General features: G+C 48.1%; 1 non-coding gene across 1 annotated transcript; it reads right to left on the bottom strand.

The window, feature by feature from the left end:
- Nucleotides 1-3,871: 3,871 nt before the first annotated feature.
- Nucleotides 3,872-3,942, bottom strand: TRNAG-UCC (transfer RNA glycine (anticodon UCC)). The gene has a single exon. It is a non-coding gene; the product is annotated as a tRNA-Gly (tRNA).
- Nucleotides 3,943-21,077: the final 17,135 nt, after the last annotated feature.

The following is a 21,077-nucleotide window of genomic DNA, read 5'->3' as shown; positions in this document are numbered from 1 at the left end:
GCCTCCTCAAACCCAGGCAAACCAGGAAGTTTGGTCACCCTAGTTGGGATTGTCATGACCAGAAGAAAACACACCTTATGCTGCAAGAGCAGCTGCTAGTCAGCCTTGGGCTGATTGCTCCCACGTGGGGAAAACAATAGTGACCAAAGCTGACACTAACACAGCCATCACCGTATTCCAGATACCCAGAAAGCCGCTCTATGGAGATTAATTTATTTAATCCTCACCATGACCCTGGTGGCATAGCAGTTAAAAGCTATGGCTGCTAACCAAAAGGTCAGCAGATCGAATCTACCAGGTGCTCCTTGGAAACCCTATGGAGTATTTCTGCTTTGTCCTTTAGGGTCCCTATGAGTCAGAATCGACTTGACAGCAATGGGTTTGGGATTTTTTTTTTTCTTTGCCATGACTCTATGAGGTAGTACTATTATCATCCCCATTTTACATATGAGAAAACTGAGGCAGGAAGCATTTAAGTAATTTTTCCAAAGACTCGCAGTTAGAAAATTGCAGGACCAAGATTTGAACCCCTTCAGGCTGGCTGCAAAGTTTGGGCTCTCCATCACTATGCCAGGAGTGGAGACTTCTGGCTTTCCAAGAGAAGTTGAAAAATCACTTGATTTTTAAATGTTTACTGCTAATTAAGAAAAAAAGAATAACATTTATGAACATAAACAAAAGATATCTGTGTTGAACTCTCAGTTGCCAGCTTTTAATTGCTGCTGTTAGAGAGTTGCAGCAAGTCACAATTACAATTTTGTCCACCCCCGCCACCCACACAACTGCCTCTGCCTACCAGGAGGCATGAATCGTACAACTGTGGTGTTTAAAGATTTAGGAAATCAAGAAGAACATGGGAGCCAAATGGGAATTTAGAAATGGTGGCCTCTAAGCCCTCATTTCACAGGTGCTCAGAGAGGTTAAATGGATCACTGAGGTCACACAGCAATTTAGGGTCAGGCACAGGATGAGGACATAGTCCTGCCACTAGCCACCTATCAAATTAAGGACAAAGGGGTCAACTATGTCTCTCTTCATTCCTTGTTGATGCCTCCGAATTTGGCTTTCTGTGTGTCTGCTCATCCATCTATCCATCCATCCATCCACCCATCTATCCATCCACCTACCCACCCACCCACCCGTCCATCCACCCACCCACCCGTCCGTCCACCCGTCCACCCACCCACCCACCCGTCCATCCACCCACCTACCCACCCGTCCATCCATCCACCCATCCACCCACCCACCCACCCATCCATCCATCCACCCACCCACCCACCCATCCATCCATCCACCCACCCATCCATCCATCCACCCACCCACCCACCCATCCATCCATCCACCCACCTACCCATCCATCCATCCATCCATCCATCCATCCACCCATCCACCCACCTACCCACCCATCCATCCATGCATGAATCAGCCTGGCGCAAGGTTTGCCTGAAGTATCTGAGCCCTGATTGTGAGCTTGAAATCAGGGGCCTTTGTCTTATCTGTTTTTGTATCCCCAACTATGCACAGCATGATGTCTAGAACAGTTTTATCCAGCTTCACCCCTTCCTAGCTCTCAGGCTTTGTCAAGGCACTTCACCTCACCAAGTCACAGTCTCTTCATCTGTAAAAATGGAGGCATACTGGTACCTACTTCACAGTGCCACGAGGAGCATGAGATGATGTATGTAAAGGGCTCCGCCAGGGCCTGGCGCATAGTAGGTATACAGTAACGGCTGGCTGTGATAATTAGCTGTCACGAGGGGTTGGGGCCCAGCTCTGTAAGGCCCCTTCCAGGTCTACACTGCTGGCTCTGTGCAGGGGTGAAGCTTTCCTGCAGGAGGAGGGTGGGAGAGCAGGCAGTGAGCGGCCGCCGTGGGTCACAGAGAGGCGCTCAGGGCAAAGCCACAGAAAGCCGACCGGAAATGTAGCATTGCAGAAGACAACCTGTGCACAGGGACAAAGAAGCCACCTAGCAAGGCCTGTCCCAGGGTGGAGGCACAGGAGGGCCGCACCACACCCAGCCTCAGTGTCCCTCCTGGGACTGCAAAGGCAGGGCCACTCACACACTCCCTGCCCGGTACACCTTCCGGATTCATGCTGGGCTGCTCTTGTTTCCGCCTCATCAGCTCCTGTGAGAAATCAACTGTGATAGCCCAACTCCTGTTCCATCGTTGTTATTGTTTTTAATTACACCACTTTTTTTTCCCTTAATTTGGGAACCAAATTGGGTTCGGCTCACCTGAAATCAATTTGTGGTGTAACGTGGTGGTATGGAAAAGTGGGCCATGGTGCTCCGGCTGCCGAGGCAGGAAAAGCAGGAAGCCAGGCTCAGCCCAGAGGCCAGAGGCCAGAGGGGAGGCGGGGGCTGGGGGTCACCACATGGCTCTTCTGCCTCTTCCACTGGCCACAGGAGAAAGCCCTCGCTGAGAAACTCTGGTCTTTTCAGTCTTTCTACAAAGGCACCTACTGGGTGCCAGGCCCTGGCTGGGCATTAGGGACATAGCTGTGAACAATGAGGTCAAGGTTCCTGTCCAATTTAACCATTGAGAATCTTCAGATTCTAGAAAAAAAAAAAAGCAGGTCCATTTACAGCTCAGAGTTTTCTCCAGAGCCTGCTCTCACCTTGAAATTTAGTACAAGATCATGCCAACATCCCTAATTACATTTTATCAAAGGAATGCAGGAAGGAGTAAAAACTGACTCCTTTAGCTTTCAACGGGCAGGCACTTTTCATGAGTCATCTCTAATCCTTAGGGTGCTGATACTGTGCCCATTTTACAGATAAGAAAACTGAAGATCAAAGGAGCAGAGTAACTTGCTATGGTGGGGAAGTGACAGACTTGGGACTTGAACCCAGACCTGAATGATCCCCCAAACTGTTCTCGTAACCACCTGCTGTCTTGCCTCTTGGAAACCCTGGTGACGTAATGGTTAAGAGCTATGTCTGCTCACCAAGAGGTCAGCAGTTTGAATCCACCAGGAGCTCCTTAGAAACTCTGTGGGGCACTTCTACTCCATCCTATAGGGTCAGTGTGAGTTGAAATTGACTGGACAGCAACGGGTTTGGTTTTTCGTTTTTTGTTCTGCATTTCACAGGGAACCATGGCACACTGAGCCCCTTCCTGTGTCCGTAACCTGAGGCTCAGATCTCGATCCTGGATTGCCAAGGGCTGGAAGCCAGTGAGTGCAGGGCCAGATGTGTGTTGGCCACAGGGGGTGGGGTGGGCACAGTCAGACTTTGGCAGGGGTGCTGCTCCCCGCTCCCTCTCTCCACCTCTGACGCGGAAATGGGCAACTCGGCAGGCGGCCTTTCTGTTCTTCTCCTGGCGCCTTGCTCTTGTACTGATGGGGGAGAACGTTTCCTCCTTCATGGAACTGAGACTCCTGCTTCAGGGCATGGATGGGGTTAGGTCTCAGGAGAAAAGCAGGCTCTCCTCCCCCTGCCAGGAAGCATGGGAGCCTTGCGGGGACCATGGGAGCCCCTTCTCAAGACTGGAAACTTACCTCCTTGTATTCTCTTTTATTCATTGTTGTGGGGTTTTGGGTTTGTTTTTTGTTGTTGTTTTTACTTTTATTATGGTAAAATATGTCGTTGTTGTTGTTGTTGTAGTCAGATACTTCCATGTCGGGCCCCCAGCTCTTGGCGACTCCATGCACAACAGAACAAAGCGCTGCCCAGCCCTGAGCCATCCCCAGGACCCGTTGAAGGTTGCGCCGTTGGGACCCACAGGGGTTTTACTGGCTGATTGTTGGAAGCAGGTCGTCAGGCCTTTCTTCCTAGTCCACCTGAACCTGGAAGCCCTGCTGAAACCTGTTCAACATCCCAGCAACATTCAAGCCTCCACTGATGGGCAGGTGGTGGCTGTGCAGGAAGTGCCTTGGCCAAGAATCGAACTTGGGTCTCCCGCGTGGAAGGCGAGAATTCTACCACTGAACCACCACTGCTCCCGTGGTAAAATAGATATAACATAAAATTTACCACTTTACATCGGAATACATTAGACTTGCCTTACTCAGGTTAAATCACACATTCAAATCAGTTAGTGGCCCCATGTTACACTAAAAGGGAAAAGGCTATTGGTTGCATGCATTTAGACTTGGTTGATTTCTTGAAACATATGTCTCAGTGGCAAAAGACGTTTGTAAACCTACGTAATAAAGCACTAAATGTGAAAAAAAATTCACCATTTTAACCATTTTTAAGTGTACAATTCAGTGTCATTAATTATATTCACAATATTGTATAACCATCGCCACTATCTATTTCTAAAACTATTCACACCCCAGACAGAAGCTCTTACTCATTAACCAATAACACCCCCTTGCTCCCTACCCTCAGTCCCTGATAACTACTGATCTGTATTCTGTGTCTATGACCTCGCCTATTCACGTGAGAGGTATCATACAGTATTTTCCTATTACGTCTGACTTCTTTCACTTAGCATAATGTTTTCAAGGTTCATTCATGTCATAGCATATATCAGAATTTCATTCCTTGTTGTTGTTGTTGTTCGGTGCCGTCGAGTCGGTTCCGACTCATAGCGACCCTGTGCACAACAGAACCAAACACAGCCCGGTCCTGAGCCATCCTTACAATCGTTGTTATGCTTGAGCTCATCGTTGCAGCCACTGTGTCAATCCACCTCGTTGAGGGACTTCCTCTTTTCCGCTGACCCTGTACTCTACCAAGCATGATGTCCTTCTCCAGGACTGATCCCTCCTGACAACACGTCCAAACTTTGTAAGTCGCAGTCTCACCGTCCTTGCTTCTAAGGAGCATTCTGGTTGTACTTCTTCTAAAACAGATTTGTTCGTGCTTTTGGCAGTCCATGGTATATTCAATATTCTTCACCAACACCACAATTCAAAGGTGTCAACTCTTCTTTGGTCTTCTTTATTCGTTGTCCAGCTTTCACATGCATATGATGTGATTGAAAATACCATGGCTTGGGTCAGGCGTACCTTAGTCTTCAAGATGACATCTTTGCTCTTCAACACTTTAAGGAAGTCCTTTGCAGCAGATTTACCCAATGCAATGCGTCTTTTGATTTCTTGACTGCTGCTTCCATGGCTGTTGATTGTGGATCCAAGTAAAATGAAATCTTTGACAACTTCAATCTTTTCTCCATTTATCACAATGTTACTCATTAGTCCAGTTGTGAGGATTTTTGTTTTCTTTATGTTAGGCGCAATCCATACTGAAGGCTGTGGTCTTTGATTTTCATCAGTAAGTGCTTCAAGTCCTCTTTACTTTCAGCAAGCAAGGTTGTGTCATCTGCGCAAGGCAGGTTGTTAATGAGTCTTCCTCCAATCCTGGTGCCCCATTCTTCTTCATATAGTCCAGCTTCTCGAATTATTTGCTCAGCATACAGATTGAATAGGTATGGTGAAAGAATACAACCCTAACTCACACCTTTCCTGACTTTAAACCATCAGTATTTCCTTGTTATTCCTTCTTGTGGTTGAGTAACATTCCATTGTATGTATATACCCTATTCTGTATATTTATTCATCTGTTGATGGACACTTTGGTTGTTTCCACCTTTGGACTGCTGTGAATAATGCTGCTGTGAACACTGTGTACAAGTACCAGTTTGCCTCCCTGCCTTCAATGACTTCGGGTATGTACCTAGGAGCGGGTTTGCTGGGCCATGTAGTTCTATGGTTCACTTGCTGAGGAATCACCAAACTGTTTTCTGCAGCAGCTGCGCTATCTTACCTTCCCACCAGCAGTGCATGAGGGTTCGAACCTCTCCACTTCTCGCCAACATTTGTTATTTTCCATTTTTGTTATAATAGCCATGCTAGTGGAGGTGACGTTCTATCTCATTGTGGTTTTGATTTGCATTTCTCCAATGACTAGTGGGGGCCCTGGTGGTGCAGGGGTTAAGAGCTCAGCTGCTAACCAAAAGTTCAAATCCACCAGCCCCTCCTTGGAAACCCTGGGCAGGGAGCTCTGTCCTGTACTATTGCTATGAGTCGGATTCCACTCAACAGCAGTGGGTTTGGTTTGGTGTTTTTAATGACTGATGATTGTCAGCATCTTTCTGTGTGCTTGTTGGCCATTCGTATCTCTCCTTGGTGAAACATTTATTCAAGTTGTTTGCCCATTTTTTAATTCAGTTGTTTGGCTTTTTGTTGTTGAATTGGAGTTGTTATATATCCTGCATATTTAACTCTTATCAGATATATGATTTGTAAATATTTTCTCTCATTCTGTAGGTTGTCTTTTCACTTTCTGGCCAAAAGTTTTCAATTTTGATGAAGTCCAATTTATCTATTTTGTTTTGTTATTTGTGCTCTTGGTGTTGTATCTAAGAATCCATTGCCAAATGGATTGTCCCCTCTCTGTACCCTATTCTTTCCTTTGTTTAATGAGTCTTTTCATTCAAGATGGAGCATACGGGAGGCCAAGGAACACCTTTCCACCTCCTGTGTGGCACCGTGCAGGATGCCATTTTCTGGAAAGAACTTTCCTGCTCTTCCAGAAGTAACCTGATTGGCCCGTGTTCCATCAGCCAGATAACCTGACCCTGTGAGGTTCCTTTCTCCCTAAGAAATATTTAGTGATCTACTTCCAAAAATTAGCTATGAGAACCTAATGGATCACAACAGAAGATTGTCTGACTCCGTTGCTTTGGACACGTCATCAGAAGCAGGAGCGGATTACCTGATAAACCAAGTATGCACGGGCTTTCTTGTGCTTACTTACTAATCTGTAGTGCACAATTTCACTTGTTTTTCATCATATCAAAGAGGAACACTGGTATACAAGTGTCTGAGTCCCTGCTTTCAATTTGGTGAAGTGGAGGGCCAGCAAGGGTGAGGAAGACCGTGAGTGAGATGGATTGGCACAATAGCCACGACAATGGACTCAAACTTGCCCGCAATGCAGAGCTGGCAACGCAGGCCTGGGCAATATTTTATTCTCTTGCACATAAGGTTTCATCATGAGTCAAAGTCGATTCCACCGCGGCAGCTGTCTACCTACCCAACCACCCGCCCATCGACCCAACCACCCGCCCATCGACCCAACCACCCGCCCATCGACCCAACCACCCGCCCATCGACCCAACCACCCGCCCATCGACCCAACCACCCGCCCATCGACCCAACCACCCGCCCATCGACCCAACCACCCGCCCATCGACCCATCCACCCGCCCATCGACCCATCCACCCGCCCATCGACCCATCCACCCGCCCATCGACCCATCCACCCGCCCATCGACCCAACCACCCGCCCATCGACCCAACCACCCGCCCATCGACCCAACCACCCGCCCACCCCCGCACCCATCCATGTGTGTGGCTCAGGATTCCTTTACCCTCTGCCAAGAATACCATCAGAGACGGTTCTAGGGTTTCCTGCCCCACTCCTGAGTTCAGCAATTTCCTTCAAGTAACTTCTGATCTTCCACTGGCCAGGAGGAGCAGCCCTGGCTCCCTCCCCACATTTTCTCCTCCACCAGCCCCTCCTCCTTCAGCTCTGTTTAGTGTGGACGTCCCTAAGGCCCCGGGCAGCACCCTCGGAGGAGAACATTCCTAGAAAGAAAAGTCCGCTTAGTCCATTCCTATCAGCACAGACTTGATTTCCCAGCGGCCATCTCCAGTTTTCCTTTAAACCTGAGTCAACTTGGGACTCAAAATGTAACAACCTCAGTAAATAAGTTCTGTACAAGACTGCATTTAAAAAGAACACAGTGTTAGGACAAAAATATATACAGACATTAAACTGTGAACAGTAGTTCTTTTAGGAGGGCAGGATTACCAAAAACTACCTTCTGTTCTGCATTATTTTAATTTTCCGCTACATTCAAGCATTACTTTTCTAATCGGAAAAATAAAATTATTGTCATTGTCAGCTGCCATCAGGCTGGCCAACTAATGGTGACCCCATGTACAACAAAATGAAATGTTGCCTAGTCCTGCACCAGCCCCTTGATCAGTTGCAGATGGAACCCTTGTGATTCATAGGGCTTTCACTGGCTAATTTTTGGAAGTAGATCACCAGCCCTTTCTTCCTAGCCTGTCTTAGTCCGGAAGTTCTGTTAAAACCTGTTCAGCATCACAACAAGCCTCCACTGACAGACGGGTGGTGGCTGTGCATGACATACATTGGCCAGGAATCAAACCCAGATCTCCCACACGGAAGGTGAGAATTCTACCACTGAACCACCAATAAAATAGAGATGTTCAAAAACAGCAAACAGCCAGAAAAGCTGATTCCTCGAAGAAACTCCCAAAGATGTGTCCATCTTGGTTTGACAACTGAAGTTCTAGAGCCAAAACCAAACCAAACCCATTGCCGTCAAGTCAATTCTGACTCATAGCGACCCTATAGGACAGAGTAGAACTGCCCCAGAGGGTTTCCAAGGAGCGCCTGGCGGACTCAAGCTGCCGACCTTTTGGTTAGCAGGCATAGCACTTAACCACTACACCACCAGGTTTCACAGCTGTAGAGCAGGGGTGAGTAAATTACAGCCAAATCCAGCCCACTGCCTGTTTTGGCAAATAAAGTTTTATTAGCACACAGCTACACCCATTTGTTTATATATTATCTATGGCTGGTTTTGCACCACAAGGGCAGAAATGAGTACTTGGAACAGAGACCATATGGCCTGTAAAGCTGAAAATATTTACTATTTGGCCCTTTACAGAATAAGTTTGCTGAGCCCTGGTCTAGAAGAATATAGCTTTCTGAAGAGAAAACTAGCCAATACCCAGTGCCAAGGCAGGAGCCTCCAACACGTTTACAAACTGGTAATCGGGGCATCGGTGGCACAAACCATTAAGTGCTTGGCTACTAACTGAAAGGTTGGTAGTTTGAACCTACCCAGAAGTACCTAGGAAGAAAGGTCTGGCAATCTACTCCTGAAAGGTCACAGCCATGAAAATCCCATGAGGTGCAATGCTACTCTGAAACACATGGGGTCACCAAGAGTCAGAATTGACTGGATGACAACTGGTTGGTTTTTTTTTTTGTTTTTTAAATCTGGGCAGCATAGTATCCTGGATCTGGAGAACCCTTTGAGAAGTCATTCAGTCCATCTTCTGCCTTCATTCCCCAAGAATGAGGGTCTCCTCTGCTCTGACCAGCCACCTAGGGAGAACAATACCACAACCACTCTCTGACAGGGGAAGTGCTTCCTTCAGTCTAAATGAAATCCAGTACTCCCTAATCCTCCTGCCTCACAGCTCAGATCTTGGCCTAGCTCCAGCCACTTTGTTGGGTCTTCCACTGTTATTGGCTGAGGCTTAGATTTCAATCAATGCCACTTCAAGCCAGCAAGACATCAACCATTGGGAAGATGGCCCCAAGGCCAGCCAGCCCTCCTCCTCCCCTTCCTGGGCTCCAGGCCCCACAGATGTGCACGGGCAGGGGCTGACCAATGAGGTCCACCGCACCCACATTAAGAAGGAGCTGATGCCTTTGGAAGCAACTGCTACCACTTCTGGAAGAACGATTACTTTAGTGCTGCGTAAACACCCGTCCAGACCCATTCCGCAGGGGTAAATGAAAGAACAGGAGCATCTGGGCTGATTTATCTTGGCCAGAGGAAGCTGGAGAAATTCATTTCCCCCTCTAAACGATCTGCTCTGGGTCCTAAATATTCAGTAATTTCCTAGCTGGGAAATAGATTTCCTCCCCTTCCCTGTGGCAGTCAGTTTGCATTCTTGTGCAAGGTACTAAGGTACTAAGGGGCACATTTTACAGCAGGCTCTGCAGTCTCCCACCCTTTCAGTGCTCAGGCAGAATGCCAGGAGTACAGACCCTGTTGGAGCTAGGGACAGTCAGCCTGGTCAGCCTGACCCCAGCCCTGAGCTTGGCCTGTGACCAGGGCAGCCAGGATTTTCCCAGTCCTTGTCATTGGCAGGTATGTTCCAGAAATGGTCTGGCTGCCCCGACCTGGAACCTGGTGACAGCTCTGAGCTCAAGGTGACAGCTCTGAGCTCAGAGCCTCTTAATTGTCTGTCTGCTTGTTTTTCTTCCCTACTAGAGGGTGACTTTGAGGGCATGGACTGGCACTGCAGCTGTGACTGTGACATAGTAGGTGCTCACTACTTATGGAATAGATGAATGGCTAGATGGACAAATGAATGAATGAATGACTGAGCAGCTAGAAGGATGGATGGTACCATAAACATTCAGTTGACAATGAGCTCCTTTAGGGTAAGGTCTGTGATTCATTTATCCCTGTACCTTCAGTGCCTGAGACACCATAGGCCGTCAATAAATTTTCATTCAATTAATGTATCAGAGAATGAATCAGAGTCAATGGCCCCACCAGTCTTGAAGACTGGAATTCCTGACCCAACCACCATCGGAGCCTGCCACATGGGGACTCTGACCCTGGAGTAGCCCCAGCACCTGGAGGTGGGGAAGGCAGGTCCTACAGCTGCTCTGTATGTCCCACCAGGAGGACCTGGAGGATTCTGCTTCCACTGGCCAATGGGGGAAACTAGTCAAGAAGTTGGGGCTTAGGCTTAGAGTCTGTTCATCAAGAATAGAGGGACAGAGAAGACAAAACCAATCAGGAGAAATGCTTTCCCAGGAGGCAGAGCTAGAAGATATCCAAATGTCCCAAGTCAGTCAGGGAGGTTTAGCCAGAGTGCACAGAGGGATGGAGACAGAAAACAGAGAAATGGAGAATGAGAAAAGCAGAAAGAAGGAACCAAAAATGGGAGACTGAGATAGCAAAAAACAAAAAACAAACCTGTTGCCATGGAGTCGATTCTGACTCATAGCGACCCTATAGGACAGACTAGAAAAGCCCCATAAAGTATCCAAGGAGCACCTGGTAGATTCGAACTGCCAATGTTTCGGTTAGTAGCTATAGCTCTTAACCACTATGCCACCTGCAAAATAGAGAGACCCAGACCAAGGAAGGACAGAATGAGGCATAGGTGTGACAGACAAGGGACTCCAAGATAAACCAGCATGGGGCAGGCTAGGGAAAGCCACCTCATCCTTGCTGGGGGCAGGGGGTGGCTTGGTGAACTTTGAGTGCCTGTACCCTTGAAGTTGAGTCACTTTCTGCCAACAAGAAATTGAACCCAGAAAAGAGTTTGATGCCCTTCTTAGCCTAGAGGGTCTGATGGGCATTTCCCCTCCTCAATGCCCCGCTCTGACCCCACTGCCTGCCCCAATCCCCAGGTTTCCATTGCTTTGGGAGTCATGAGGATAAACAAGGAAACCCTCAGGTGCCAAGGCGGATCTTTTTCTTTGGACCACAATTTGCACCAGTGGTGCTGTAAGCTAGAACGTGAGCTCTGTGAAACTTCGTGATCTTTGTTTTATTCACTGCTGTATCCTCCAGGGTCTAGAACAGTGCACATAGTAGGTGCCCAATACATAACCACTGAATGAATGGGTGGGTGAATGAAAGAACCCCTAACAGTACCAGACTACAGCAGAAGCCTCTTTAGTAGCTTCATGGAAAGGGTCCTGGGATGCCTGGGTCCTGATTCTGGGGGTAGCCCTTGCTGGGAGCCAAGCCAAGGGTCTCCCCAAAAGCCCCAAGGTGTGTCTTTGCTTCCCTCAATCTCAGAACCTCCAGCAGGACACCACTGCTGCTAACTCACCTAGTCCATGAGCTTGGCCATTGTTCTCAGCTCTTGACCACAAACTAGAATTGTCTGGAGAACTTTTTAAATTACCGGATGCCTAGCCCATTCCAGACCAACTGAATCAGTTTTGAGGAGATGGTCCTGGGCATGGGTATGAGTTTAAAGGCTCCTCAGGTGATTCTGGTGTGCAGCCAGGGCTGAGAACCTATCACCTAGATTCTATCCTAATGGTTTCCCCAGTGTGGTCCCTGGACCAGCAGCATCAATATCACCTGGAGCTTGTTAGAAATGTAAGTGTTGGGCCCTGCCCTCCACATGATGAATCAGAAACTCTGAGGTGGGGCCCAGCAACCTATTTTAAGAAGCCCACCAAGTGATGGTGATGCAGCTCAGGTGTGAGAGCCACTGCTCTAGAAGTTTCTCCAAAAGCCCTCCAGGGAGGTGATTGCTCGCAGGGATGAGCTCACGGGAAAGCCAGGTCACTGAGAGCCTGGGGACTAGAAAGTAATGTTCCTGGTATCAGGAACACATGCAGCCTCGCAGTGAGATCAATACTCTGGGAGGATCAATCTCTTGCGATGGTGTCTCAGTACATCTTGAATAACAGTATTTCTGGGTGGTTAATACTCCTACAATCACAATTTCTGGGATTGGGGTCCCAATAATCCTTCAATATCAGCATTCCTGGGGCATTAGCTTTCTGGGGTATCAGTAATCCAAAACCAACATTAGGAGGCCAGCAGGGTTGGAGCATCACCAGTCTCCTGAGATAGGGTCCTGTTCCCTCTTCAACATCAGGTCTAGCGGGGCATCATTTATTTCCCGAGCATTTATCTCCATTCCTGTGGGATTCCTTACTGTCTTCCCCATCCCATTCGTCAAATGAGGTTCGTTTCAATGGCACTTTTTTGGGCCCCTTAGATTTGGAGGGGAGGTCAATCAGGGCTGTGCAGCGCCCCAAGGATGTTTCGTCCTTTAGACAGATGGATGGATGAATGGATGGATAGATGGATAGGTGGGTGTGGCGGGGTGGGTAGGTAGGTAGGTATAGGTAGGTAGGTAGATGCCATCAAGTTAACTCTCACTCATGGCAACCTATGTGCAACAGAATGAAATATTGCCTGGTCCTGCATCATGCCCACAGTTGCCAACACGTTTGAGTCTATCACTGCAGCTAATCCATCTCGCTGAGAGTCTTTATCACCGTTGCTGGCCCTCTACTTCACCAAACCTGATGTTCTCCTCTAGCAGTTGATCACCACTGATGGTATGTTCAAAGCAACTAAGTTGGACAATTTCCTGTTATGATCCATAAGGTTTTTACTGGCTAATTTTCAGAAGCAGATCACCAGGCCTTTCTGCCTCGTCTATCTATGTTTGGAAGCTGCCCTGAAACTTGTTCACTGTAGGTGAGACCCTACTGGTATTTGAAATACTGATAGGATAGTTTCCAGCATCACGGCAACATGCGAGCCACTGTAGTATGACAAATTGACAGACAGGTGGTGGTCTTCTTCCTTTGCCCCTCGCCCAAGTTGTTGTCAGGCTTCCAATGGCGCAGAGGAGGAGCGGGTGATGGCCTGGGGAAATTGCAAGGCTCTTAATAGTCAGTTCAACATTTCAATGTGATCCAATCAGAATGATGGCTCCTCCTAGCTATGTCCATCCCAGCCCTGATGGAGACACAGAAGGCGAAGGTACCAGGCAGTGGAACCCTAGCCCACTGGTCCTGACAGAAGGGTAACCCTAGAAAGTGGCTGGGCCCTCCAGAAGAGGAGGGAGGCAAAAAGTGGGGTTGCCGTCAGTGGGGAGATGCTATTACTCACCCACCAGTTAGGGAGAGACAAGACAGGGTCCAAAGACAGGAGGGAGGCCACCGGAGGTCATCTCTTGGGCTCTGGGCATGGTGACTGGGAACTCCTGGTCCTGGTTCCATTCCAAATGCTGGAAAATCTCTCCTCTTCTCTGGGCTTCAGTGATTTCTTCTTTAAAAGGGCAGAGTATACTGAACAGTTTCTGAGGCCCCTTCCAGTTTAATCCATTCCATCTAATCCAGCCCTCTGCCTTTATTCAACAAAGGCATTATGTCCATCTTAAAGATGCAGCAGTTGAGGCCCAAAGAGGTGAACTGACTCATGTGATGAGTCAGGGACAGAGGGGAGAGCCAGAGCCCTGGCACTCTTCCCTCTAAAGAGGGGCAGTTGTATAGAGTGGTAAGATTTAGAAGCTCAAATCCCAAATCTCTCTTTACAGCTGTGTGACCCTGAACAAGTTACTCCCCCTCTCTGATCCTCAGTTTCCTGCAGGGCTTTGAACCTGGTTCATTTTGGTTTGCCCACCTGCTGCGAATTTGCATTTCCACCCCCAGATACACTGAATCAGAATCTACATTTTAACAAGTTCTTATGTACACATAAGAATCACCTGGGGATTTTATTAAAATATAGATTCTGATTCAGTGTATCTGGGGTGGAAATGCAAGTTCTCGGCAGGGAGTCGAATGGAAACTCTGGTTTCCTGATCTGTAAGCTAACCTGTCAGATGGTTCTCACTTGAAGATCAAATAAAAATTGATCACAAGCACACAACACCAACTCTGTGCCAGGCACTTAGCGACCCATTAGTTTCCTCACAATCACATTGTGAAGTATGTACTATTTATCATCCCCAGTTCAGAGGAGGAAACTCGGCTCAGTAAAGGTAAATCCCTTGTCCAAAGACACACAACTTTTTCATTTGGCAGGGCCAGGATTTCATCAAGGTCTATTTCTGAACTCCAGGCATTTTGCGCTGTCAAGTCCATTCTGACTCATGGCGACCCCGTATGTGTCAGTGTAGAACTGTGCTGCACAGGGTTTTCAGTGGCTGTCATCTGCCGGAAGTACATAACCAGGCCTTTCCTCTGAAAAGCCTCTGTGTGCCATCAACCTTTAGGTTGGTAGCTGAGGGCTTAAAAGTTTCTACCACCCAGGGACTCCCTCAAGCTGCCTTAAAAAGCAGCTGGGCTTTGGGCCTGTTATAGAATTTAAAGGCTTCTCTCCCGCTCCAGCATCATGGCTAAATTTGGTTTTCTTCACAATGACAAGGGTTGCCACCAAGTGGCAAGCAAGCCAGCCAAAGTCACCTGAGGAGGCAGAAACTTCACGTTGAGAGACATCAGCATCACTTCTCTGTAATCTACAAGACACACACCCTCGGGGTCCCCCTGGCGAAAGAGACGCTCCCTCTCCAGCGCAGTGAGGAGGAAAACGAACCAGCTGCCAAAGAACATCCAAAGTGGTTCCCTTCTTTCTTTTGCCAGTTATTTACTGAGCCCCTGCTCTGTGCCAGGCACCATGTCAAGCCCAACACTGTCCTTGTGGGTGGAAGCTCACAGCCTAGCCATGGCCTCTGCAAGACTCACAGCCCCCTCCCTCCCAAAGCTAGATAGAGAGCTGTCCCTTCCAGGGAAACAGGGTCCCTCCCAGCTCTGCCCTCAGGGTCTTTACAGCCACGAGTTCCCACCCCAACCTGAGCCTCAGAGGAATGCCCCCGCTGGCCCCTGGAGCTAATCCAGGCCTAAGATCTCTGACAAGCAACTCAGGGTACATTTCTAAGAAACGCCGGGGCTTTGGGACCATTCCAGGCAATGGCTGGGCACTAGCAGTAGCAGCAGCAGCTGGGGATATGGAAGGAAGGCAGCCAGCAGACGAGATAATTGTTTCATCTTGTCTAAGAAGGAGAATCGGAGTGCTGCCTGCAGCCTGATAAAGTCAGCCTCCCCTGCCCAGGCCAGAGGCGTGCAGGGCCCGGAGTTGGCTGGGGCGAGATAAGGTTATTAATTCACAGTCAGGCCCTATTCAGCGATTCATATCCCTAATTGCAATCAAAGGGGGAAGGAGGCTGCCTTTGTAATGGGATGGGAGGGGAGGGGCCCACTCCTGGGATGGGGGTCTGGGCCTGACGTGGCTCTAATACATCAGACCCTTAGTGGGGGCGGACCAGGGTTGGGCTCTGAGGTGTCATCCAAACTGAGTTAAGTTCCTGCCCCTGTTCACCTCGTCTATCCAATGGTAATTATGCGGATGGACCCCAGCCTCAGATTGGTGAAGTCAAGTCCTAGTTCTGCTCTACATGGCTGTGCAACCATGGCGAGTTTACATCCAACCTGAGCCTTAGGGTCATCATCTGAACTGGGGTCATAAAGCAGGAGTGGATTAACCAGGAGGCAAGATACACAGGGGCTTACTTGTGTTTACTTACTAATTTGTAGTACACAATGTCACACGGCTAGAAAACAGGTGAAATTGTGCACTACAGATTAGTAAGTAAGCATGATTAAGCCCGTGTGTCCCTTGCTTGTTGGGTGACCCATCACTGGGTCATAGTAATCCCAATGGTCAGAGCACAAGATTCCATGAGGCCGTGTACACAGAGCAGCTAGCGCTCACCTGCCCTGCCTGCCCTGCTTGCCCTGCCCAGAGTCAGCACAGGTGAGCTCACCAGACTTCTGAGTCAACAATGAGCCGGAAGGCATTTTTTTAAAAAATCACCACCACCACAAAATGCCCATTTGATGGCTCTGAAGGGAGGCCTGGGCCTTTAAGACAGGATTCTACCCAGCCCTCGGCCAGGCCAAGGAAGAAGATCAACCCTGGGGAACGTTAGGAGCCGGGTTTGATTGGAAGGCTGAAGGTATGATGAACGGAGGCCAAGGGGACCAGGCCCTGATCCCAGCTCCCCACAGGGAGGCTCAGACAGGCCTGGGAACCACAGGACTCTCAGGATAAAAGGTGGACCCTGGATCATCACTCCCAAAGGAGTAGATGGGGCCTGAGACCCCTCCCCAGCCTCCCCAGACACAAACACACACACACGCACGCACGCACGCACACACACACACACACACCCCGTGCCAAGCCCAGGTCCCCAGCACAGCCCCAGGTTGGAACAGGGCAGCTCACAAACTCAATCCAATTAAACTAATATTTTCAGAGAAGGTGCTATGTGCCAGGCCCTGGAGCTACTGCGATGAACGGGACACAGGCCCTGTCCTCGAGGGCTCAAAGTCCAGCCTGAGAGACAGACTTGGAATACAGAATGACTGCAGGGTTTGGGGGGGGGGGGCGGTGCTGGAATCTCAATTAATATTCTATCAATTCCTGGAGCCTTGTTTCTCACCAATGCTTTCAGTGCAGCTTGGACTTCCTCCTTCAGCACCATCGGTTCCTGATCATATGCCACCTCTTGAAATAGTTGAACGTTGACCAATTCTTTTTGGTATAGTGACTCTGTGTATTCCTTCCATCTTCTTTTGATGCTTCCTCTGTTGTTTAATGTTTTCCCAGTAGAATCGTTCAATATCACAACTCGAGGCTTAAATTTTTCCTTCAGTTCTTTCAGCAGGAGAAGTGCCAAGCGTGTTCTTCCCTTTGGGTTTTCTATCTCCAGCTCTTCGCACATGTCATTAAAATACCTTACTTCGTCTTCTTGAGCCGCGCTTTGAAATCTTCTGCTCAGCTCTTTTACTTCATCATTTCTTCCTTTCTCTTTAGCTATTCGAAGTTCAAGAGTAAGTTTCAGAGTCTCTTCTGACATCCATTTTGGTCTTTCTGTTCTTTCCTGTTTTTTTAATGACCTCTTGCTTTCTTCATGTATGATTTCTTGATGTCATTCTACAACTTTTCTGGTCTTCAGTCATTAGCGTTGAACGCGTCAAATCTATTCTTGAGATGGTCTCTAAATTCAGGTGGGGTATACTCAAGGTTGTACTTTGGCTCTCACGGACTTGTCTTCATTTTCTTCAGTTTCAGCTTGAACTTACATATGAGCACTTGATGATCTGTTCCACAGTCGGGCCCCTGGTCTTATTCTGACTGATGATATTGAGCTTTTCCATTGTCTCTTTGCCCAGATGTAGTCCATCTGATTCCTCTGTATTCTATCATAGTCACTGTTTGTGTTGGTGAAAAAAGGTATTTCCAAAGAAAAAGTCATTGGTCTTGCAAAATTCTATCATGTAATCTTTGGCATGGTTCCTACCACCAAGGGCATATTTTCTGAGTACCAATCATTATCCTTTGTTTCCAACTTCCACATTCCAATCACCAGTAATTATCAATGCATCCTGATTGCATGCTCCATCAATTTCAGACTGCAGAAGTTGGTAAAAATCTTCAATTTCTTCATCTTCAGCTGTAGTGGTTGGTGCATAAATTTGTCTATACCAAGAAATTTGGAAGACAGCTGCCTGGCAAACCGGCTGGAAAAGATCCATTTTACACCTCTTCCCAAGAAAGGTAGTCCAATCAAATGTGGAAATTATTGACCAATATCATTAATATCACACACAAGTAAAATTTTGCTGAAGATCATTCAGAAGCAGCTGCAGCAGTGTATCAATAGGGAACTGCCAGGAATTCAGGCCAGATTCAGAAGAGGACATGGAAAGAGGGATAATGGATTCTGGCTGAAAGCAGAGAATACCAGAAAGATATTCATCTGTGTTTTATGGGTTTATGGACTACAAAAAGGCATTCAACTCTGTGAATCATAACAAATTATGGATAACATTACAAAAATTCGGAATTTCAGAACACTTAATTGTGCTCATGAGGAACCTGTACGTAGACCAAAAGGCAGTCGTTCGAACAGAACAAGGGGATACTGACTGGTTTAAAGTCAGGAAAGGTGTGTATCGGGGTTGTACCCTTTCACTATACTTATTCAATCTGTATGCTGAGGAAATAATCCGAGAAGCTGGACTATATGAAGAAGAATGCAGCATCAGGACTGGAGGAAGACTCATTAACAACCTGCAATATGCAGATGGCACAACCTTGCTTGCTGAAAGTGAAGAGGACTTGAAGCACTTACTAATGAAGATCAAAGACCACAGCCTTCAGTATGGATTACACCTCAGCATAAAGAAAACAAAAATCCTCACAACTGGACCAATAAGCAACATCATAATAAATGGAGAAAAGGTTGACGTTGTCAAGGATTTCATTTTGCTTGGATCCACAATCAACAGCCATAGAAGCAGCAGTCAAGAAATCAAAAGAAGCATTGCATTGGGCAAATCTGTTGCAAAAGATCTCTTTAAAATGTTGAGAAGCAAAGATGTCACCTTGAAAACTAAGGTGCGCTTCACCCAAGCCATGGTGTTTTCAATCGCCTCATATGCACACGAAAGTGGGATGATGAATAAGGAAGACCAAAGAAGAACTGGTGCCTTTGAATTGTGGTGTTGGTGATGAATACTGAATATAACGTGGACTGCCAAAAGAACGAATAAATCTATCTTGGACGAAGTATAGCTAGAATGCTTCTTAGAAGTAAGGATGGCAAGGCTACGTTTTCCATACTTTGGACATGTCAGAAGGGACTAACCCCTGAAGAAGGACATCATGTTTGGTAAAGTAGAGGGTCAGCAAAAAAGAGAAAGACCGTCAATAAGATGGACTGACACAGTGGCTGCAACAATGGGCTCAAGCATAACGATTGTGGGGATGACACAGGACCAGCCACCATTTGATTCTGTTGTACACAGGGTCGGAACTGACTTGAGGGCGCCTAACAACAAGAACAGCAGTGGGGAAGGGAGAGAGGAAGTCTGGGAGAGGTATGCTTCAGGTGCCCAGAGGAGGCACAAGCCAGGGTAAAGGTAGGGAGGATTTCCTGGAGAAGGTGACTGCTAGGCTGAGCCCTAAATGGGAGGCAGGCAATAGCAGAGGAGGGAAAACTGTTCCAGACAGAGGAACAGCAGGAGAAAGGTGTGTGTGAGCAAGTCACATCCCCACTCTGGGCCTCAGTTTCCCTACTACAAAATGCCATGGTTGGTGCTGGTGGCCTCTAAGGGTTCATCCAGTGCTAACATTCTGGAAAGGGCAAAGGGAAAATTTTTGGATTCAGTCGGTGACTCAGCTGTGTGGCCTCAGGCAAGTTCCCCGCCATCTCTGGGCCTCTCATGCTTGCCAGAATGGGGATAACAAGGCGCGCCTGGCCTCCAAGTGGTGGGACCGTAGTGAGGCAGTTTATGCAAAGCACCCGACATGGGCCTGGGCACAGGAGGCCCCTGCACACATGACCATTCTTGGGAGCTCAAGTCCAGACTAGCTCTGGCCAGGCCCGGGGACTGGGGCTGCAGCAAACAGCAGGAGCAGGGCAACAGGAAAGTGCACCGGTGTGGCTGCTTGTTCAGGCATTCCGTTTGGAATGAATCTCCTTTCATCCCAGTGAGTGAATTGCCGGCGCTGAGCTGCTCCACGCTCTGGAGCTGGTGTCTACAGTCGCACAGACCCCCATTTATCACGAGGCGTTTGATGGAATATTCCTCCTGGAGGAATTGCACTCTCAGACACTCCTCAAGCTCAGCAAGGGTCTTTGAAACTTAACAGCGGGTTCTTTAAAGGGGCAGGAGAGGCGTGCTGCATCCTAATATGCGGCTTTAGAACACAGCAACAGTAATAGAGGTCACCGTTCCAGGGGACATGGGGCCCTCCCCAGAAATAAATCAACAGCTGATGCCACCTGCTAACTGATTTGTTTGCTTGAGCTTTTTTTTTTCCATTTGCCCGGGGTGGTGGCTTGAGGGATAGAGGGGTGAGAGAGGCAGGCATATCGGCACCCCCCTTACTGGGCTTTGGGGGGCATGGAGGGTGGAGAATCCCATCTGAAAGAGGCCTAGGGAGGTCACCTGTCAGCTTGTGCCTTCTATCACCGTGACATAGGATCAAGGTGTTTCAGGGGGGATGCCAGTGAACATACACCCAGGGTTTCCTGGGGGCCAGGCATTGAGCTAACACCTATGTGCAGCCCCTCATTTCATCCTCATAGCTATTTGGGGAAACTGAGGCCCAGAGAGGTTATAGGTCTTGCCCAAAGTCATATAAGCCAGTACAGGACAGAGCTGGGCCTTGAACTCCAATTTTTCCAGTCCAAAGTCTGACCTTAATCACTACCCAGGCTGCCTGTCAGAAGGGTTTTGGAGTCCAGAATGGGATTTCCTGACATGTAGATCCACTGGACAGCCCTCTGGGTAAAACAAATGATTTGTACTCAATTACTAACTTAAAGGTTGGAGGTTTGAACCCACCCAGAGGTACTGTGGAAGAAGGGCCTGGTGAACTGCCTCTGTAAAGATTACAGCCGAGAAAACCCTATGAAACAGTTCTACTCTGCAACACATGGAGTCCCACTGAGTCAGAATTAACTTGATGGCAATGAGCTGGAGTTTTTGTTTGTTTGTTTGGACCCACTGGGCACTCCCTAGTGGGCCTGTTTCATTTCAATATGACCCCCCTCATCCTCCAGAGAGGGAGAAGTCAGGAGGGGAGGCAGGGCTGGTTATCAACTCTTTGGCATTTCTGGGGAGAGGGGAGAAAGTGGAGGACTACAGGTGGAGTAGAGGAGGGAGCAGCAAAGCCACATCAAAGACCCTCTGCCCTGACCCAGCCTCCTGGAGAAGGCAGCTGCTTTATGAAAACAGGAGGCATATGACCCAAAAAATACACTCTGGGCTTTGCAACC

The sequence above is a fragment of the Loxodonta africana genome, chromosome 3 (genome assembly GCF_030014295.1).
Source record: "Loxodonta africana isolate mLoxAfr1 chromosome 3, mLoxAfr1.hap2, whole genome shotgun sequence".
Lineage (NCBI taxonomy): Eukaryota > Metazoa > Chordata > Mammalia > Proboscidea > Elephantidae > Loxodonta > Loxodonta africana.
The sequence above is the reverse complement of the archived record's forward strand: the minus strand, read 5'-3'. Positions and strand labels throughout refer to the sequence as shown.